The following is a 23,870-nucleotide window of genomic DNA, read 5'->3' on the forward strand; positions in this document are numbered from 1 at the left end:
GAGCGGCCTGGCTCCTGCTCATCGCCCAGGAGAATGTCGTCCTGGTGCCCCCCTCCCCATCCACGGACAACACCAGGGATCCCAGAAAAGTTTAAAGCCTGCTCTTCTTGCTCCTCCTCCTCCCCTCAGGCACCATCCTCCTCTGACTCCTCTTCAGACTCCTGCTGACTTGTCTCAGATGGAGTAGCCCCCCCTGAGAATTCATTCAGCATTGCGACTTTCTCATCCTTCTGCTCCTGCTCCTCGACCGCTTGATCTACGACACGATGCAATGCATGCTCCAGAAAGAAGGCGTAAGGTGCGATGTCACTGATGGTGCCCTGGCTGCGACTGATCAGTTTGGTGATCTCATCAAATGGTTGCAGAAGTCTGCATGCATCGCGCATGAGCAGCCACTGGCACGGTGATAAAAAACCAAGCTCCCCAGAACCTGTCCTGCCGCAGAGTTCGTACAGGTAGTCGTTAACGGCAGGTTTTCTGCTGGAGAAGCCTATAAAGCATATACAAGGTGGAGTTCCATTGCGTCGGGCAGTCAAAAATCAGACGTCTGACGGGCAAGTGGTGTCGTCGCTGAACGTCAGCAAGGCGATCCATGGCCGTGTAAGATCTTCTAAAATGGGCTGAGATTTTCCTAGTCTGCCGCAAGATGTCCTGGACCCCGGGGTATTTGGCAACAAATCACTGCAAGACTAACTTCAGGACGTGTGCCATGCTTGGCATGTGTGTTATTTTGTCATGTTTCAGCGTGCTCAGCAGATTGGTACCGTTGTCGCACACCACATTACCAACTGTAAAATTGAGCGGGGTTAGTTACCGATCGGCCTATGACCGCACAGCTGAAAGGAGTGCAGGACCGGTGTGGCTCTTGGCTTCCAGGCACAACAGTCGCCGCACAGCATAGCAACGTCTCACCTGGCACGTCAAATAGGTTCTGGGGAGCTGGGGGGGTGCAGCGGAAGAGGCGGTAGCAGTGGAAAAGGAGGAGTCAGCCGAGGTGGAGACAGAATAAGGAGTAGGAGGGGGAGAAGAAAATGCAGTCCTGCTTGCAATCTGTGGTGGTAACACCAAATCCACACAGGAGCCATGGGTTACATTCTTGACGGCCGTCAGAAGGTTCACCCAGTGGGCAGTAAAAGTTATGTACCTTACCTGCCCATGTTTGCTAGACCACGTGTCTATGGTCTGATGTATCTTGGTACCGACACTGTGTGCCAGAGACACATTCACTTGCCACTGAACGTGGCCATATAGCTCTGGGATGCCCTTCTGGGAGAAATATTTTTTGCAGTGTGCCAATGAACACAAATTTTCTAAAGGCCTCTGAGTCCACCAATTTTTTATTGCAGTAGTTGGTGGGCTAGCAGTTCCGACAAGCCAGCGGTCAGCCGTTGGGCAAGAGGATTATCCGGCATCATAATTTTTTTACGCTCAAACATTTGGGCCACGGAAGCCTGCCTTGTGCCAGATTAATGCGACTACGGCACATTGGAAGGTGGAGTGGAGGACAAATGGGAGGAGTAGAAGAAGAGGCAGGACGTGGAGCACCAGGAGTGTGGCTTTGTGGGTTCTGACGGTATTGCTCCCACTGGGCTCGGTGATGGGAGGCCTGGTGCCTTCTTAAGGCGGTAGTCCCCAGGTAAGTGTTGGGCTTACTGCGACTTATGCGTTGACATAAATATTTATAGAAAAAAGACCAAGAGTGGCCCACATGCCAAGACTATAATAGTACATCAATGCATATTGTGGCAATATAGGGGGACCAACTATAAAAAAATGTAAGTACCAGCTCCTAAATCCAGAACAAAAACCTACAAAAAATGGAGCTCACAGTGCACCAGTCGAAAATATATTGTATTTTATTGAATCACATAAATATAAAAAGAAAATGTCACTTTAAAAGGAAAGATAGCAGAAAGAAACACACCATCCTGGTGAGCTACACAGACTAGATATTAATGATCTATTTTAAATTATTATATGGAAAATGTAATAAGGGTATGTCCCATATCTTGTATTATATAAGCAATAATAACTATCAAGGACCCATGATCCTTCACATCAATACATCAAAAAATAACAATTAAATGGTACCTGGGATCAAGAAAATGGATCTACACTTAATGTGAAGACCTGGGACCTGCTGCAGAAACTTACCCGAAGGTTCTGTGTACACAAACCAGGATGGCGCTCTCCCGACACGCGTTTCGGCGTGCCTTCGTCTGGGGGTAACGATCTCTCTTATGCGTTGACAGCACAGGATGCAGATGGCAACACTATTATGAGCAGCTGACAAGTAAAAAAAAGCCCACACTGCGGAGCCATGTGCCAGCGTCCTGGGAGAGCAAGATGTGACCGTGCATGGTGGATGGCTCGCTCCAGATACATTTGCAGTCTGCTTTTTGCCTCCTGTGCAATGTAAGTTCTGCCTGCTTCTCCTCCCTATCTGCTGCTCCGTCTCTCCCTCTGAACTCCCCTCCTCTTCCTTTCTTGTGGACACCCACATGATGTCCATCGACATGTCATTATTAGTGTTGATCACGAATATTTGCAGCACGCCAGACCTGCAGGGTATTGCGATTGTGAGGTCACGGTTATGGGCAATCGAGGGTTACTCACTGTTTGGAGGAGAACCCTTTGCAGGCATGTGGCAGTGAAGGAGAGGTAGACACGGTTCCTCTGGGGGCACACTCTGTATGTAGGGACCAGGCCTGATGGTGGATGAGGTGCCCTGGATGTTGCAGGTGTTTTGAGTGCCTGGGGCAAGGTCCCTTTAAGGATCGTGACGCCAGTGCCTGTAACGGTGGCACACCGGTTTCCAGTAGCAATAAGTGAGGTACACAGATGGTATAGTAAACCAAACGTTGTTTTACTTATAACAGTCCAACTTTGTACATTCAGATAGTAATGCAGTCCCTTATGTCAATACTCCACAAGCAGGCTTACGATAACAATGACAGGAAATAATCTTGCAAGATATTCGGAGGGTAAATAATCAATGCTTCTCAGACCAGGCTGGACTATTTCACAGCTATCCTGGCTGGCTGTATCCCAAGGCCCGTATGCCTAAATGCTGGCTTTTATCCTTGGCAATTAATCTTCCTCCCGTATTAATCCTTGCACTCACTTTATAGTTCCTCTGCCCATCAGCTTACTTATCTTAGCTGGTTCCACTGGCACCAGGGGAGCACCCAGGAATTTTGTCTAGGGGGGGTCCGAAAGGCAAAAAAATGTGGCATGTGTAGTGCGCTGTGCTAATTCAATTTTTCAAAGCCCCCTTTATATTTAAAACTGAAGGGACGGGGTGTAGTGTGTTGCGCTGATTCTTTTACTTGGCGATTCTAAAAGCTCTGTAGGCCGCCATTTTTTGGCCCCGCCCATTATTAAAAGCCCCTCCTACATATAATAGGCCACTCCCAACAAACACTGTACAGCTGACATTCTATAGTTGAGGCCTTTCTCTACACATCATACGGAGAGGGGAGGGCGTGTCCTGGATGCACTGCCTACTTCACATCATACAATAAACAGCAGACTACAGCCAGGAAGCTCCTCCGCTCTCCTCCCTCCCCAGATCCTGCTCAAGGCCTGTGGTTCCCCCCACCATCTGCCTTCTGCCCCCTTTGGCCGTCCTCACCCAGCTCTGAATCCTCCTTCGGCAAATGGCAGGGGAAGGAACTGGAGCATCTCCTCTCCTACATAGCGCCCCATACCTCTTACATCCAGTGATGTCACCTTTGTTGTAGACGTTCTCTTTCCTAATCTTCTCCATTCAGACCAGACCGCCATGATGATTTTTCAGCCATCTCCTGTCTCTGCAGAGATTAACAAACAGACATTAGTTTCCCACATTTCCATCATCTTCACATCTTCTGAACACCCTTTCCTGCCACCCCCAATACTGTGCCCGCTGTGCCCCCAATACTATACTGCAGAAACAGCCCTCCTGGAAATACTACTACCACACAGATAGTGCCCCAATACTGTGCCCGCTGTGCCCCCAATACTATACTGCAGAAACAGTCCCCCTGGAAATACTGCTACCACACAGATAGTGCCCCAATACTGTGCCTGCTGTGCCCCCAATACTATACTGCAGAAACAGTCCCCCTGGAAATACTACTACCACACAGATAGTGCCCCCTTCAACAATTATTGGCATACAGTGCTCTAAGAAATACCTGCGCCCAGACACTAATAGTATAAAGATAGCGTCCCCAAAAAATTATTGTGCTAAGCTGATAACGTGGCAGGGTGCCCCCCAAAGTAACAGGGCTCCCCAAAATAGAAATAATTCTCTGCCAGAGCACACTTAGTAGTAATAATGCCCCTATAGTGCCCATACTAGTAATCATGTTCCTCATAGCCCCCCAGTATTAGCAAAGCTCTGCATAATACCTCCTAGTACTAATAATTCTCCCTACAATATGACAGTACATGAAATACCCCCGCTTAGTGCCCACTGTTGAGCTAATGTCCCCATAATGTATGCCAGTATAAAATACCCCTATATAGTGCCCCAGTAAATGCCCTCATAGTGCTCCTCTCCCCCTTCCCCATAGTGTCCCCCATAATATGCCAGTAAAAAAAGCCCCTTCTAAGTGCCACCATATGCCCCAATAGTGCTCCTCTCCCCCATAGTGCCTACCATAATGCGCCAGTAAAAAAATGCCCCCTTAGTGCCTCTGATAGGCTGCAGGCATTAGTGCCTGCGGCCTATTAGAAGAACAGGGGAGGGACACACCTCACCCTCTCCTGCCGCAGCACAGGCATCTGTATCGCTGTCCTAAGGACAGCGATACAGATGCATTAGATATGGAGATGAGCGCTTCCACAATGGAAGCGCTCATCTCCTACTGCCCCCCACCACCACCACCGCCGCCGCCGCAAATGCCCACAATTACATCCAGGGCCGCGCCGCCTGTGGTGATCGGCGGTGCGGCCCTGAAGGATAAAAAAAATAAAATTTGGGCTGGTTGTTCTATGGGAGGTCCTGACCCGCTGGACCCCCCCTGTAGGTGCGCCACTAACTGGCACAGCTTGGATTGAGGGTAACTGCAGGTTTCTCCCAGGAGGACCATCCCTACTACTGGGGTTACTTCTTCTGTGTTCGCTGGATTCAGGGTCTCCAGGCAGGCTGTACTTCTCCACTAGCCTCCTGCTGGCAACTAGAAACCAGGACTATCTAGCTGCATTTCAGGAGGAGGCCCTCAGCATATCTCTGGCTGGTGCCTTCTCACTTCTGTCTCCACAGACTCCTGACTACAGACTAACTCCTCCCTGTCTGGGCCTGAACATTTATACTATGGGCTCCCTATCTCCCTTTAGTGTCTAGGATGCCTAACTACACCCAAATAGGCCTGCTATGCATGTCACAGGGGAAAAGAACATATGTAAAAGCACATAGAAAATACATTAAAATGCATAGATAAACATAATGCCACTGTCCCTTAGGAGTAGGAGTAACACGTGACCCAACTGACCCTTGTGTAGTGCCCACCCCTACCTAGTGGGACACTACATATTCGAATTGCTAATTTTTATCGTGAATGTCGGCACTTCGAGAATTGGAGAATTTTTAGAATATAGTGATATATACCATATTTTTTCCCTATAAGATGCACCGGTCCACAAGACGCACCTAGGTTTTTGAGGAGGAAAATAAGAAAATATATATTTTTAACCAAAAGGTGTGCTTTTGGTGGGTTTTGAACTAATGGTGGTCTGTGGATGACACTATTATAGGGGATCTGTGGATGACGCACTGTTATGGGGGTCTGTGGATGGCGCACTGTTATGGGGGATCTATACTGCAGGGGGGATCTATACTGCAGTACTCCGAGCTGTCCGGGGAGGAGTCGATTCCGACTTCGGTCATACCTCCGAATCAGATCCTGGCCGCCATTCGCACCAGCCTGACCTCTCCCCTGGGTGAGCAGATTTTGGCGGCTCAATCTGGTGCTCCCTCTGGGAGACCCAACGGCAGGTGTTTTGTGCCTGAGGAGTTGCGCACTCGGTTGTTGCGAACCTACCATAACTCCAAGGCCGCGGGGCATCCTGGAAAGAATCAGCTGTCCTGGGCTGTTTCACGTCTGTTCTGGTGGCCTTCTCTACGTTCCGACATTGCCGCATATGTAGCGGCATGCTCCGTTTGTGCCCAGAGTAAGTCCCCTCGGCACCTTCCGTTGGGCCTTTTGCAACCCATTGCCACCGGGGAGCGCCCATGGTCACACCTGGGGATGGATTTCATTGTGGACCTCCCTGCATCCCGAGGCCATACGGTCATTCTCATGATTGTGGATCGGTTTTCCAAAATGTGCCACTGTGTTCCTCTCAAGAAGTTACCCTCTGCACAAGAGTTGGCCACGATTTTCGCCAGGGAGGTCTTCCGGTTGCACGGTTTGCACAAGGAGATTGTGTCGGATCGGGGGAGTCAGTTTGTGTCCAGGTTCTGGCGCGCCTTTTGCTCCCAGTTGGGGATTCATCTCTCTTTCTCCTCGGCCTACCACCCTCAGTCCAATGGGGCCGCAGAACGATCCAATCAGGCCTTGGAGCAATTCCTTCGTTGCTATGTCTCCGATCACCAAGACAATTGGGTTGACCTCCTGCCTTGGGCTGAGTTTGCCAGGAACACGGCGGTGAACTCTTCCTCTGGGACGTCTCCCTTCATGGCCAATTATGGGTTCCAACCTGCCGTGTTACCGGAGGTATTCTCTCCCCAGGATATTCCGGCTGTGGAGGATCACCTTTCCGTCCTACGTGCTTCTTGGGTACAGATCCAGAGGTCCCTTGAGGTCTCTGCGCAGCGCCAGAGACTCCAGGCTGATCGCAGACGAGCGCCCGCTCCTTCCTACCAGGTCGGAGACCGTGTATGGTTGTCCACCCGCAACCTCAACCTTCGAGTGCCCACTCCCAAGCTGGCACCTCGCTTTGTTGGTCCCTTCCGAGTGCTTCGCAGGGTAAACCCGGTAGCCTATGCCCTTGCGCTTCCTCCTGGCATGCGGATCTCCAACGTGTTTCATGTCTCCCTGTTGAAGCCATTGGTGTGTAATCGTTTCACTTCCTCGGTTCCTCTGCCCCGTCCGGTCCAAGTGGGCAATCGTGAGGAATATGAGGTGAGCAATATCCTGGACTCACGCCTGGTCCGCGGTCGGTTGCAGTTTTTGGTCCATTGGCGTGGTTATGGTCCAGAGGAGCGTTCCTGGGTTCCCTCCGCAGATGTCCATGCTCCTGCTTTGCTCCGAGCCTTCCACGCACGCTTCCCTCAGAAACCGTTCCTTACTCCGCGGAGGAGGGGCCCTTGAGGGGGAGGTACTGTCATGGTCTTACCTTCTTACTGTTCTCCTTCGTTTGACATGTGCTGGCGGCCATCTTGGTTTCTAGGTTTCTTGTAGCCTCCCACCCTGCGGCTTCTCCTTCCCACTGGGAGGAGCTGGATGCCTAGCTCATATATATAGGAGGTCTGTGGCTTCAGTTCCTTGCTTGGTCCTCCTGTGTTCACATGCTTCTAAGACTGCTGCTGCTTCTGGTTCCTGATCCTGGCCTCGTCTGACTACCCCGTTGGTTCCTGATCCTGGCTTCGTCTGACTACCCCGTTGGTTCCTGATCCTGGCTTCGTCTGACTACCCTTCTGGTTCCTGACCTCTGTCTACGCAAGACCCTGCTTCGGTTTAGCCATCCGTTTGGACTTTTGCTTACAGCTTGATTTTCAATAAAGCCTTCTTATTTCCACTTATCTCTTGTTGTACGTCTGGTTCATGGTTCCATGACACGGGCACTGGCAGCGTGAGTCACTACGTCATGCGCCCACGCCGCCTGCTTCATTTATAAAGTGGGCGGCGCAGGCGCGTGACGTAGTGACTCACGCTGCCAGCGCCCGTCCTCCCGGCCCGCCTCCTCCCTCCTACGAGCGCTTGTAAGTATACAGGCACTGATTACCCTGAACTATATTAACAATGCCTACAAATATAGATAAGATTATATACAGTGAACAGGGCCAGTGTAGTAGAATACAGTCACTGCACGGGCCCCGCTGTCATTATAAAAGCAGATGCCAGCCCCCAGCCCCTCCTCCCTCTCAGCTCTCAGCTGAAAATTCATAAAAATGCAACTTTCACCCCATAAGACACACTGCTATTTCCCCCCCACTTTTGTGCGTCTTATAGGGCGAAAAATACGGTATTCGTAATTTCGAATATTCAAGATTTTTTTTTAATCAGTACACATGATCCCTTCCTGTTTCTAGCTTGTGGGCCAATGAGAAGGCTGCAATATCTTTGACTTTAGGAGTAGTGTTGTTTGCAAATTTTCGTAATGCAAATTTTTAATCGCCGATAAATATATTCGTCATTTTTTGCTATCTGAAGTCATGAATCCTCCCTGCTTAAGTAACTTGTAAATGATGAATATTCTAAAAAAACAAATAAATTAGATATAGTGCTATATATTTGTTTTTTAGAATATTCGTAATATTCTAAAACAAGAATATATAGCAATATAGCGAATATTCAAAAAAACGAATATAGAGCAAGTTAGCTAATATAGTTCTATAATCTTCTTTGTCTAATAGTTGTAATTTTTTTCTCATCTGTAGTTCAGATTGGAAAAAAATTACAACTATTAAAAAAAAAAGATTATGGCACTATATTAGCTAAAATGCTCTGTTTGTATTTTCTCGGAAATTCGCTATAGAAACATAGAAACATAGAATGTGTCGGCAGATAAGAACCATTTGGCCCATCTAGTCTGCCCAATATACTGAATACTATGAATAGCCCCTGGCCCTATCTTATATGAAGGATGGCCTTATGCCTATCCCATGCATGCTTAAACTCCTCCACTGTATTTGCAGCTACCACTTCTGCAGGAAGGCTATTCCATGCATCCACTACTCTCTCAGTAAAGTAATACTTCCTGATATTACTTTTAAACCCTTGCCCCTCTAATTTAAAACTATGTCCTCTTGTAGCAGTTTTTCTTCATTTAAATATTCTCTCCTCTTTTACCTTGTTGATTCCCTTTATATTTTTAAAAGTTTCTATCATATCCCCTCTGTCTCGTCTTTCTTCTCTAGGACTGTATCACTGTATCACTAATTTTATATTCTGCTCTTGGGTTTTTACGCCCCATGTGCATTATCTTGCACTTATCAACATTAAATTTTAGTTGCCAGATTTTTGACCATTCCTCTAGTTTTCCTAAATCCTTTTTCATTTGGTGTATCCCTCTAGGAACATCAACCCTGTTACAAATCTTTGTGTTATCAGCAAAAAGACACACCTTACCATCGAGGCCTTCTGCAATTTCGCTGATAAGTTTGTAAGACTGATTAGTCAGCCTGCATTTGTGGGAGGGGCGGAGGCTCTTCATATACGAGCCACAGCCTCACTCACAGGCGTGTGTTCTCAGGTGCACAGCTGCCGCTGGGTGTCATTAGCAAACTAGCTTCTCTGGTGGTAGGATTCTTTCTATGCAGCATGGAGCCAGAATAGAGCTTGTTATTTGGCTCTCTGCTACTGTAGCATGCACGCGCCATACTACATAGGTAGGTTGGGCCGGGGCAGTCTCTCCTGGCCGGTCGGAACCGACTTTGCTAGCGAACGGGAGGCTTCGCCTCAGAATCTGCTACCTCAGGTTGCTGGTTGGGGCTAAATACTTCTATTTCTTTTCAACTTTGTTTGTAGGTAATAGGAGTTAGTTCCTATAAATCTTACAAGTTTTACTTCGCTTTGTTCATGTTAAAGTAGCCCTAAATTAGAGCATTTAAGATGCACTCTGGTGCTCCAAATCAATGTACCCCCAAGGGGTTAATATCTTCACGTGGTTGAGAGACTGGACACTGACACAGGAGCTGGTCAAAGCAATCTCTAATTTATTACAGAAAGTAAGCGGTATATGTATCTTCAGAAGAGAGCAGTACTTTCTGAGGCCCAGGCATTATTTCATTGGCTCAAAAGGAGTAAGAGATATGAGAAACAGAGATAACATCCTAACATCTGCGCACTGTGTATCACTTTGGAATGTGAACTAATGTAAACATCTAAGTGTCCGTCATTTTATAATGGCGTCTATTCTAACAATAATACTGCATACGTCATATGTGACACTTCAAGGAGGTGCTTCTCTATAGGCAGTGAATAATATGTATATATCATTAAGTCATATGATTGGCTTATGCATTCCTCCACAATCTATACACCACCCTTGGGACACCTGTACAAAGATGAGAAAACAGACCCTCCCCACAGCACAGCTCTTTGCCCCCCCTCTCTTCTCCAGTCTTGAAACAAAGAGGGGGGTGGGAGGCACTTGAAACAAGAAAAAGTTAACTCATTACAGTCCTAGAGATACAAAATATAGAATAAAATTCACACATCTTTAAATCTTTAACAGTCCCCCTTGAATTTAAATTCTCTCCCTAAACCTAAACATCTGTCCCAATGCTCCACCTCCTCTTCACCAGCTTCCATGACAAGCCATTCCTAGTGAACCGCCTCCCATGACACTGGATTTGAGCACGGGGAAGTCAGAAGATCTTTCCCTAATTGTGTTGACATCACACGGGGGAGACTGGAGGTCATCAGTGCTTCTGATTTGACTGGACCGAAGTTTTCATACAATTTTTCCATATTCTTTTGAGTCATGATCAACAGTCACACAAGGGAAAACCAGTCTCAACACTTCCTTGAAATCAATCCAATTATGCTTTTCTTTGAGCTTCACTGTGCTTGTGGTCAACAACACTCGGAATGGACCATGAAACTAGGGTTTTAGGATTTTTCTAACGTGTCTTTTACTACCACCCAATCTCCAGACACAAGTGGGTGGGTTCCTGGTACTTTATCAAAACCTGGAAGTGAAGCAAAAACTCGAATATGTACTTTAGTCAAATGCTTGTACAAAACTGATCACATAATCTGTCAGACAACCATGTTGCATCTGGAGCTGCTGTGGGAAATAAAATCCTATCCTAGGGGCTGACCCAAAAAGAACCTTATAGGGACAAAGGCCTGTCTCACGGTTAGGCGTATACCTTACTAAAAGAGGGCTATCAGCAGGCACTCTATTAAGCCTTCTGAATCTTTAACTTTAGTGTCCCATTCAGTTCCTTTTCCCTACTCTACTGCTGCTTTGTAAGGCCTGTCCTACACCAAAAACCTTCATCATCTCCTGCATCACTTCACCTGTGAAGTCAACACCTGTGTCACTTTCAATGATATAAGGTACCCCATACCTGCACACAACTTCGGCCATAATCTTCTTTACTTCTTCGGGTACGGTTTTGGCCATCCTGAAAACAAGTCATCATATATCAATACATACTCATTCATGCCCACCTTGGGTAGTTGAAGGTAGTCTGCAAATTTTGAAACAGATACAAAAAGCAAGACGTGTTTCTTGGGTACCTTAACCACCTTGCCCACGTTGTTCTGGGCACAAATCATTTATCCTTGAGTATGCCTGACTGTTACAGTGCTGAACCCTGGGGCGTACCATATGCTACGTACTAAATCACACATAGCAGTTCTTGTCTGGTGCATCACTCCATGGGTTGCCTGTGGCATCATGGAGTAGAGGGACCTGGAAAGGCAAAGTTTCCCTTCTTATTTGTAGTCCCCACTTTTCCATCCACCAGTCCCTTTCCTCCTTCCCCATCTGGTTCTGTAAGGTCTTACGAACTTTCGGGAGACAGGAGGAGTTATTTCAGAGACCTGAACTGTGGCCACTTAAGACAGGGGTCTGCTTAGGTAATTTGGCAGCCATTTTTGCCGCCTGATCTGCCGTGGCTTTCCCCTTTGCCTCCTCTGCATCTGTTTACAGTGGCCTTTCATTGCTATCATCACCCCTCATGTTAGTGACAAGAGGGCTTTCATCAGAGACCTCACTGCTTCCCCATTTTCAATGGGTTTACCTGAAGCGATCAAGGAGTCTCTGGCTTTCCATATGGGCCCATAGTCATGGGCTATCCCAAAAGCACACCTGGAATCAGTGTAAATGTTGGCTGTTTTCCATCTGCATATCTGCAAGCCATCTTCAGAGTCTTTTAGCTCCACTTCTTGAGCAGACATGTGTGGTAGTTCACGTTTAATCAACACTGCCCAACCTGTGTAGTACCTACCATCCTGGCCATACCTCGATCCATCCACAAAGAGCACATGATCTAGATTACCTAATGGCTGATTTACCAAATCCCACTACCTCTTGTGACATCATCTGCAAAGAGTCTGGAGCCTCTTCCTTTGAATCTGGAAGAAAAGTTTAAAGTGCGGTGCCCAAACTCTTCCCTCCTCCCTTGGTCCAGAGGCAACAGGGTGGCTGGGTCCAATGTATTACACCTTTGGAGAGCAACATTGTCACTTCATAACAATACAATCTAAATGTAATAATCTGATAGGCTCAGTGTGGGGGAACATAAAATTGCCAGTTCTAGGCATAAAAAGCATCTACCACCTCATCTGTGAGGCGGTAGGGACTAAAGGACAAATCAATCACAGTGGAGTGAGTAGGGGTAATGGGAATCTGATCCAACAAGGTGTGTGTGTGTATTGGGCACGATGTGGGTGTTAGAAACTGTGGCTTCATTAAGGGCATGTAGGTCATGTACTATCCAATGGTGAATGGTTTGCTTTTCTCAGCTTCTGGGAGTACTGATAAAAACATGGACCAGGGAATTTTATCACTAATGGCCAACAAACAAAGTTCCTGGTCGTTGAGGGCACCTGTAAGCTTCACAGTGCCGTCCTCCTGATATGAGATACTAGCATGTACTTTTGCAAGCAAATCTGCACCCAGGAGGCAACAAGGGGCGTTACCACTGACCAGCAAATGGGCAAGCACATCTTGGTTAGGGGCAAATCTAATATGGATGGTTTCTGTTGAAAAGGGAGCGTACTACTTTCCCATACACTTCTACCCAAAGACTGGTGTCCTTGGAGAGTAAATCAGGGGAGGCCATGTTTGCTGTGCACAACTGTCTTGGCTGCTCCAGTATCAATCAAACACGGGACTACTTCTTTTATCACCCAGAATGAGGGATATCATTGGGCCAGACTGAATCTGCTAAAAATGTTTAAAAGTAGAGCCGATACTGGATTTCCTGTTTCCTAATCTTGATCTAACTCCCCCCCCCCCCCCCTCACCTGTCTTTGTGTTCTCCTTATGACAAAAAAAACCATGGGTGTCTGTGGGGACGGACAGTGATCCGGGCATGGTCAACATAGAATACAATCCTCTTGTGTGGTGTGGACGAGGAGTACCACACACAGCACAACACTCTCTCTTCTGGGATCTGGGTCCCACAGACTCTGCAGGCCCATCTCCCAAGACCATTATAGGGTGGCAGACTTACTTTTTCCTCACTTCAATGAGGCGTTTGACATCAGGGCTGAAGCAATGCCAAAGGAACACTACCTATGGTTGGCACCACTGAACCACCCAGTGCTGCTTGATGTTACTCTGCATTTTGGCTTACAGAAGTATCAAACTTTTCCTATCGCGGAATTAATAGACTGGAAAACAGGACTTCTCTTCTTCCATGGGAGTGTCTTATAACTAGGGGATGGGCACAAGGGCTGTCGTTGTTTGTAACGTCCACCCCTATCCTCCTCCCTCCGCTCTGATTCATCTAAATCCACCCCTTTCAGTCGGACGCTGTTGTCCTCCTTCTGTCCGTCTGTAGTGTCCCAGCTATCCATAAGAACAGAGCTCTGTTAAGCACAACACTTAACATGTAACACGTAACTTCAAACATTGAAACAAACAGATCTGACAATACAGACATGAACACACAAAGGGCCCATAAGAAACTTTTCATTGACTTCAATTTTAAAAAATGTACAGCTCAATCAACATTGTTGGCACCAATAAAAAAACTAAAATCTTCCAAGAAAAATAAAATAAAATTCTCAATGCGCATATTATTTAAAAACAAATATCATACTCCATACGCATTCACATTTTCATGTACTCATTTTCACAAACAGCTCATAACCACGCCCTTATACATAAAATATGAATTGCATTCACAGCTCTGCTAAAAACATCCATCAGTCTTCGCAAAGTTTTCGACTCAACTACAACTCAAAGCCACACCCATTCACATTCCACTGAATCATTTATTTCTTCCAACCCAGCCACACAGTTTTCTTGTTTCATCCCAAAACTTGCAGCACAGACAAACACAGCTTTCTGGAAACAGATCACCACACCCAGAATTGCTGATGTTCTATGTCGCTGTTGTTGGTGTTTTTTCCAAAGTCTTCTGGTCTTCACTCTGTGATTAATCAACTCTTAGGCCCCTTTCACACGGGCGAGTTTTCCGTGCGGGTGCGATCCGTGCGGCGAACGTATGGCACCCGCACTAAATCCTGACCCATTCATTTCTATGGGGCTGTGCACATGAGCGTTGTTTTTAACGCATCACTTGTGCGTTCAGTTGAAATCGCAGCATGCTCTATATTGTCCGATTTTGACATGACGCAGGCCCCATAGAAGTGAATGGGGTGCGTGAAAATCGGATGGCATCCGCAAGCAAGTACGGATGCCGTGCGATTTGCACGCACGGTTGCTAGGAGACGATCGGGATGGAGACCCGATCATTATTATTTTCCCTTATAACATGGTTATAAGGGAAAATAATAGCATTCTGAATACAGAATGCATAGTAAACCAGCGCTAGAGGGGTTGAAAAAAAAAAAAAAAATTTAACTCACCTTAGTCCACTTGATCGCGAAGCCCGGCATCTCCTTGTGTCTCCTCTGCTGCTGAACAGGACCTGGGGTGAGCTGCTGCATTAAATAGAGGTTAAGGACCTGTGATGACGTCACTCCGATCATCACATGGTCTTTTACCATGGTGAATCACCATGGTAAAAGATCATGTGACGTACCATGTGATGACCGGAGTGACGTCATCGAAGGTCCTTAACCGGTATTTAATGGAGCATCTCACCCCAGGTCCTGTTCAGCGCAGAGGAGACACAAGGAGATGCCAGCTTCGCGATCTAATGGACTAAGGTGAGTTAAATTATTTTTTACTTTTTTTAACCCCTCTAGCGCTGCTATACTATGCATTCTGTATTCAGAATGCTATTATTTTCCCTTATAACCATGTTATAAGGGAAAATAATACAATCTTCAGAACATCAATCCCAAGCCCGAACTTCTGTGAAGAAGTTCGGGTTTGGGTACCAAACATGCGCGATTTTTCTCACACGAGTGCAACGCATGACAATGTTTTGCACTCGCGCGGGAAAATCGCGCATTTTCCCGCAACGCACCCGGCTTTTATCCGGGCAAAAAAACTGACGCCCGTGTGAAAGAGGCCTTAGAAGAAGACAATATACATGTTATAATCATACAGTCATTTTGTTAAAAGCTGGATTCCCACATTACACTGCTTGGGAAAGAAGAAAGAAAATTATTGAACAATTATTCGTCTTGTATAATATATTACACATCACTTACTCTGCATGATTCCCTCCCCCCTTTTTCCTTTGCCCGTTTCTCTTATCTCAGGAATGTTTCTGTGTGAAGGCAGGGGAAAGTGAATCTCTGTAGCTCACACTAGATACAATACTTATCCATTAACTGACCAGGCTATGGGTCTTCCCTATTTCCCTATTTAAACACCCACATATTATTAGGGTAACAAAACTTAACCAGTTCATTTCGGAACATTTAACACAAGCGCCTTTCTGATTGCAGACACTGGGGCACTTTCTTTCTTGCTAGGGCCATCAATTAACTTCCTGACACTGCTCTGTAACATTCTTTTTCACATTTTAACTTTCAATTCTCCATTAATATCACATCCTATAATCTTCCTCTTCCCTCTCTACTAGCTAGGGGCTGTATTTTCTCCTTCTTCATAATACTGGGACTGACCCATTTCAACAGCAATATTTCAGACTGACACACACAAAACAGAGGAGTAAAGAGGCACCTTTAACCCTTTTCTCCACAGACAAAGGATTCACCCTCCCCTCTGGTTGGCTCAAATCTGACTATCACGTCTGACTAGTCAGCTAGGACTCCCCGCACGTCTTCCCCTCTCCAGGGGTCAGGCGGGCTCCGCATGTATCTTCCTGGGGGTCAGGTCAGGTGGAGAATATCTCCGCAGTCTTCCATTTCTAAGGGTCATACGGCTCAATGCGTCTTCCTGAGGGTCAGGTCAGGTGGAGAATATCTCTGCAGTCTTCCCTTTCTAAGGATCATACGGTCCAACGCGTCTTCCTGGCCAGGTCAGCCAGAGTTTACTTTGTCCCACACCTCGGCGCTACAGCGCCCCCTTCCAATCCAGGAGGTTACTGTCCCCTCCCTTTGTCTGTGGTCTTACTTTCCATGCTCAATTCACTCCTCGGACCATACTAACACACATAAACACATATACACACCAGAGTGATCTATCAATTCAGATTATGGTTCTATGGACCCCAGGCTTTCAGCATATTAGCCGACTACTATACTTACATGGGTACCACCTCACAGCAGACTAAGCCAACATGAAGTGACAAACTAAATGGAGGAAAGGCGGGTAAGAGTATTCTTACCGTTCTATTAAAGCCGGCCATCTCCTCTCTGCCGTTCGTCAAATCCTGTGGCCTTTTGTGTGTCGGCTATTGATGCTCCCTTCGCCTTGGGGTCCCATCTGGGGTGCCATTTGTTAAAGTAGCCCTAAATTAGAGCATTTAAGATGCACTCTGGTGCTCCAAATCAATGTACCCCCAAGGGGTTAATATCCACGCGTGGTTGAGAGACTGGACACTGACACAGAAGCTGGTCAAAGCAATCTCTAATTTATTACAGAAAGTAAGCGGTATATGTATCTTCAGAAGAGGGCAGTACTTTCTGAGGCCCAGGCATTATTTCATTGGCTCGAAAGGAAGAAGAGATAAGAGAAACAGAGATAACATCCTAACATCTGCGCACTGTGTATCACTTTGGAATGTGAACTAATGTAAACATCTAAGTGTCCGCCATTTTGTAATGGCGTCTATTCTAACAATAATACTGCATACGTCATATGTGACACTTCAAGGAGGTGCTTCTCTATAGGCAGTGAATAATATGTATATATCATCAAGTCATATGATTGGCTTATGCATTCCTCCACAATCTATACACCTCCCTTGGGATACCTGTACAAAGATGAGAAAACAGACCCTTCCCACAGCACAGCTCTTTGCCCCCCCTCTCTTCTCCAGTCTTGAAACAAAGAGGGGGTGGGAGGCGCTTGAAACAAGAAAAAGTTAACTCATTACAGTCCTAGAGATACAAAATATAGAATAAAATTCACACATCTTTAACATTCATCTCGTATGAAAAGCTACTTCAGCGGTTTTGCTGTAAAGGAAGAGTTACCTGTGACGTCATATTTGGAGATCGGACGCAGCGTTTATTGTTTAGGCCTCTTGCTGTAGCTGTTCCTTGCCACATGTCTCCCCCTCTCCCCGCTACCACCATCTTTAGACTTTCACGTATTTCACTGCTCCATGTACCTAAAAACCCTGCCGCACTTTTATGCTTTGCTGTTATCCTGAGCGGCATTTACACTTTCTGCTTTTCTTTCATGTCTTATGCTGCATCCGCACGTCTTTACTGTCCAGCACTTTCCTACTCTTGGTTCGTATTCACTCAGATTGGTCTCACATTCAAGCTGCGGTCACCTGTTGGCTGTTACATCTCATTCCGTACCCAGCCGACAGCCAGATCCATATTACACGCTTGTTATTACATGTTGTGTACTCGACTTACAGCTGCTACTGTTACTCCATTTTTATTCTCGGGACGTACCACTCTGGTGTTCACACCTTGCTCCACTCACAACCAGAGCTGCGTTCATGCGTCGACTGGTATACCATGTTTGCTCTGCTCACTGTGAAATCTGTGTTTACATGTCCGCTGTCACAACATGTTCATACTAGGCTTGTTTCAGAGCTGCATTCACTTTCACTGTTACATCATGTTTATGCTGCACTCACATTTAGAGCTTCTGTTCTACCAATTTCATTCTCGGCCACACCCAGAGGTGCATTCCCACTACGCTGTGAAATCATTTTTTGCACTCCACCCTCGACCAGAGTTGCATTCCTACGTCTATCGGTATATCAGGTTTACTCTACTTGCACCCAGAGCTGCGTTCACACGTCCTATGCTACTACAGGTTCTTTCCAGGCCCATTTCAAGAACTGCATCCATGTCGCTGTTACATCTGTTATGCTCCGTTCACAACCAGAGCTGCTGTTATACCAAATTTCATGCTCTGCTTATACCCAGAGTTGTGTTCACACTTCTACTGCTACACCAGGTCGTATACCCCACTCACCAAAGCCACTTTCCATGTGTGCTGTCACATCAAGTTAATATTCCGTTCACATCCAAAGCTGCGTCCGCATGTCTGCTTTTACATCTTTTCCTATACTCCATTCACTACTAGAGCTGCGTTCACGTGTCTGCTTTTGCATCACGTCATTACTCTGCTCACTTTCAGATTGCATTCATACGTCTGCTTTATACCATGCTTTTCATGCGCTACCCATACTCGGAGCTGCGCCCATACCATGTTTTTTAGGTACCACTCACATCCAAAGCTCCATTCACCCATTTGTTGTTATATCATGTGTTGTACTCTGCTTCCACTCAAAGCTGCATTCTCCTGTTCATTGCTACGTCGTGGTTTTACTCAATAATCTCACCGGGGCAGTCTGCACCCACCGCTCTGGTTCTTTAATCCTGGTTCATATTCACTCAGACTGATCTCCTTTTACTTCTGGTTCGTATTCACTCAGATTTGTCTCCTGCCCCAGTTCACCAAACAGCTCCTCAGCGAAGGTCAGTGGGCCAATAGGAGTAAGTTTCCTGCTATGTTTTCACAAGCTGTTCATTTGTTTGTCACGATAAGAGACTTCTCTTAGCGAACTTGCAATGCCTCAGGCTCTTGTTTTTCTCCCATCTCTGTTTCAATTTCATGTTTATGTTTTATGGTTCGTGGTAGTTAGTGTTTAATTTATGCACGTGCTTCGGATTACTAATGTCTATATTTTCAACGCCTGTTGGCAGTTATGTTCTTTAGGCCACCTTCTAGCCAATCCAATCATTCAAGTCTCTGCATATCCTATCAGGTCTGGCTTATGTGTTAATCACTGCCAATCGTGCCAAAAATGACAGAAATTCAGGCGGATCCAGCATGCATGTGGAACCTGCACTTTCTGAATTATATGGTAGCCGTCATGGCACATAACAGGTAAAATTTAGTGTTAGGAACCCGTCTAACTAGAGATCGCCTTGACGTGTGGCAGACAGGCTCAAATAATATTGTACAAAACGATTTGCCAAGCATCTCTAACTTATTAGTATAGCATTTGCAATTATGATGCAATTTTGTACTTTATTTGGTTTGCAGTGAGCTGTTGCATTGCATGTTTTGTTTAACAGTCTTGTTCTCAGCCATAGCAACGTGCCCCTGCGCTTTGGGATGTGCTGACTGACCCCCTTTTTCTTTGTCCTTAATTCTAAGGTTCGCATCCCGGCAGCTGCCCAGCCCCATGGGCCCCTGGTGGTTGCTTCGGCCCCATGGCTTCAGGGTCCGACCAATGGTTGTCTGTCCACCTGTGCAGCTATGCTTTTGGTTTTGAATGACTCACATCTTTACCTGCTTGCCAGCTTATGTTATTTAGGCTTTGGCCCCATGGCTTCGGGGGCCCGATGATGGCTTCAGGGGCCCGATGATGGCTTCAGCCCCATGGCTTCAGGGGCCCGATGATGGCTTTAGCCCCATTGCTTCGGGGGCCCGATGACGGCTTCGGCCCCATGGCTTCGGGGGCCTGATGACGGCTTCGGCCCCATGGCTTCGGGGGCCCGATGACGGCTTCGGCCCCATGGCTTCGGGGGCCCGATGACGGCTTTGGCCCCATGGCTTCGGGGGGCCGATGACGGCTTCGGCCCCATGGCTTCGGGGGCCCGATTACTGTTTTCAGTCCTGCTGGGCTGATTGCCTGGTTGGTTGTCCATCTGGGCTGATTTGGCCCGTATGTATCACATACATACCTTGTTCCCTAATTTCCTAATAATCCATGTTGATCGCTCACTTTATGTTTTGACCGCAACTGGTCCGGTTCGCCCTACAGCATCATTGTCATGTCTTATGCAGATATTTTGTCTTGCTTTAATTGTTCATGCTTTTGTTCAGGTCCTGCCAGAGGAGGAACAAGTAGGGTAATTCCCTCTAGCATTTCAGTCTCTGATCGTAGTCGATCACATCTTGTCAACCAGGTCCTCGTGCAAAGTCTTTGCCTTTTTACCACGACCAGGAATTCTTTTTTGCCGGTAGCTTCATTGCAATTGCATTCCCTCACTCATGGGAGGTCATAGAATCTTGTATATTATGGCTTTGTAGCTTCTTTCCGCACTAACCTCAGACTCCCTACAACCACGTTGAATCCGGTTTTGGACAAGGTTCAGCATTTCCTCACGGTAGAAGATTCAGATAGTAGGTCGGTCTTCACGTCTCAAGCGTTAAAACAATTCTCAGGGGCACACGGTAGAACAACGCGCGGACCACGGCTAGCAATTAGCTGTTGTCTGTCTGGGGAACTATTCAAGGATTCTCTTCCTAGCTACATAGTTCTTTTTGGCCCTCATTCCTGCATAGTCTAGACAGTTAAGTTTCGGTCCCACGATCTCCTGACGCTAGGGCATTGCCAGTACTCCCTAGAACCAAAACTTTACAAGGTTCAGTTGGTTTTCATGATCCATTTCACAACGTATTCCCGGTCCTCCATTCCGCTTTGGGGCAGTATCCGCAATATTGAGCATCATGTCTCTGGCCTTGTCATCCACAAGATGGGTTGTAGGTCTCCTTCTGGCCTTGTCTCATACACCCTGAATTTTTCGCTCTAGATCCCTGACGCCTTGCAGTTGGCTTGGGGATTAGTTTGCACATGCCATTCGAGTTCCTTTTCTACCCTACTTGGCTTGGTTTTTGCCCACTTATAGGCCTACCCACGATCATGGCTTAGGGCACACAACAAGCCATTTAGTCAGGTTAGCTAAGACACGCCTAGCTGGGTTAGGTTGTTCCCGTTGTTTCTCTCCCTAGGGTTCTTCGGATATCTCTTGGCTGTAGCCATGACCACAAAGATATTAAACAATATGGGTCCCAGAACAGATCCCTGAGGTACCCCACTGGTAACAAGACCATGGTCTGAATATACTTCATTGACTACAACCCTCTGTTGTCTGTCCCTCAGCCACTCCCTAATCCATTCAACTGCTATATTGCTATATATTCTTGTTTTAGAATATGATGAATATTATTAAAACGAATATATAGCACTGTATTTACTGCTATATATTCTTTTTTATCAACTTCGCATTACGCGATTTTTACATTTTAGATTATTCGCAATCGCGAAAATTATCTCAAAATATTGCGAATTCGAATATGCGACCTGCCGCTCATCACTAGTCATCATCGTCACTTTCACCACCACTAACATTAGAGATCTCGGAGTAGGCAGCAACAGCGGGGACCACCATGTTGATAAGTGCAAGATAATGCACCTGGGACGTAAAAACCCAAGAGCAGAATATAAAATCAGTGATACAGTCCTAACCTCAGTATCTGAGGAAAGGGATTTAGGGATCATTATTTCAGAAGACTTAAAGGTAGGCAGACAATGTCATAGAGCAGCAGGAAATGCTAGCAGAATGCTTGGGTGTATAGGGAGAGGAATTACCAGTAGAAAGAGGGAGGTGCTCATGCCGCAGAGCACTAGTGAGACCTCATTTGGAGTATTGTGCGCAGTACTGGAGACCATATCTCCAGAAAGATATTGATACTTTGGAGAGAGTTCAGAGAAGAGCTACTAAACTGGTACATGGATTGCAGGATAAAATTTACCAGGAAAGATTAAAGGACCTTACCATGTATAGCTTGGAAGAAAGACGAGACAGAGGGGATATGATAGAAACTTTTAAATACATAAAGGGAATCAACAAGGTAAAAGAGGAGAGAATATTTAAAAGAAGAAAAACTGCTACAAAACGACATAGTTTTAAATTAGAGGGGCAAAGGTTTAAAAGTAATATCAGGAAGTATTACTTTACTGAGAGAGTAGTGGATGCATGGAATAGCCTTCCTGCAGAACTGGTAGCTGCAAATACAGTGGAGGAGTTTAAGCATGCATGGGATAGGCATAAGGCCATCCTTCATATAAGATAGGGCCAGGGGCTATCCATAGTATTTAGTATATTGGGCAGACTAGATGGGCCAAATGGTTCTTATCTGCCGACACATTCTATGTTTCTATGTTTCCTTGGGCTTCCTTGGTACTGTCGTCAGACCGCTGGGTGGTGGCCATTGCTACCTCCTCTTCCTCATCCGATGCCAAGAATGGCTGCACATCGGTAAGGTCTGGGAATTGATGAGAAAATAATTCCTCTGACTCGAGTAGAGGGGCTATTGTGGTGGTGGTGTCTTTGGGGGTGCAAACAGCAGAGAGTGAGGAGGGTGCAGATACAGAGGATGAGGAGGGAGCCACTCAACCAACTCTGTTGTGTCCTTTGACGTAATCGCACGCACATTCTCCAACTTCCCACTTAGGCTCTGGCTTGGTGCACGTGCCTGATCCCTACCTACCCTGCGGAATGTCCGGCGTCTTCCTCTGTCTGTCATTTTCAAAATGACCCTGTGACAAAGTCCCTATAGAAAAGCAGTATTTGTGAAAGCAGATATATAGAACAGCTTAATGATTATTTGCTGGAAGCAGCTATATCAAACCCCTTAATCAGTTTTTGGGGGGGGCAACTGGTATATCACACCAGTTGAAATTATTTGTTCCAATAGCATTTGTCCCTCTGTATAGCTGGGGTATCTCAGCAGAACCGCACACAACTCCTGCAAATTACAAATGTACTATATGGAAATTATATTATAGGTATATCACACCCCTGCCTTAAAGGGCTTCTGTCACCCCATTAAACCGTTTTTTTTTTTTTCTTTACTAATAATCCCTACACTGCGATCTCATCATACATAAGCTAATTAATGATTTTCGTTCAGTAGAATTTGTTAAAAATCGATTTTTGAAATATGTAAATTACCTTGCTACCAGCAAGTAGGGCGGCTACTTGCTGGTAGCAGCCGCATCCTCCGATGGTAATGACGCCCCCTCTGCTTGTTGATTGACAGGGCCAGCGGACGGGATCTTTCTCTGCTGGCCCTGCCTGTTTTGATTCAATATCTGGCGCCTGCGCCGCAGCCGTACCTCTCTTCAATCTGCGCAGGCGCTCTGAGAGGCGGCCACTCGCTCGGCCGCTCCATCCTCAATGCGCCTGCGCCGATGACGTCACATCTACACCCGGCGCAGGCGCATTGAGGAGCGAGCGGCCGAGTGAGTGGCCGCCTCTCAGTGCGCCTGCGCAGATTGAAGAGAGGTACGGCCGCGGCGCAGGCGCCAGATATTGAATCAAAACAGGCAGGGCCAGCAGAGAAAGATCCCGTCCGCTGGCCCTGTCAATCAACAAGCAGAGGGGGCGTCATTACCATCGGAGGATGCGGCTGCTACCAGCAAGTAGCCGCCCTACTTGCTGGTAGCAAGGTAATTTACATATTTCAAAAATCGATTTTTAACAAATTCTACTGAACGAAAATCATTAATTAGCTTATGTATGATGAGATCGCAGTGTAGGGATTATTAGTAAAGAAAAAAAAAACGGTTTAATGGGGTGACAGAAGCCCTTTAATCAGTTTTTTTGGGGGGCAAACGTTATATCACACCAGTTGCAATTATTTGTTCAAATAGCGTTTGTCACTCTGTATAGCTGCGGTATTTCTGCAGAACCGCACACAAATGCTGCACAATACAAATACAC

This window comes from Bufo gargarizans, chromosome 6 (assembly GCF_014858855.1).
Source record: "Bufo gargarizans isolate SCDJY-AF-19 chromosome 6, ASM1485885v1, whole genome shotgun sequence".
NCBI lineage: Eukaryota > Metazoa > Chordata > Amphibia > Anura > Bufonidae > Bufo > Bufo gargarizans.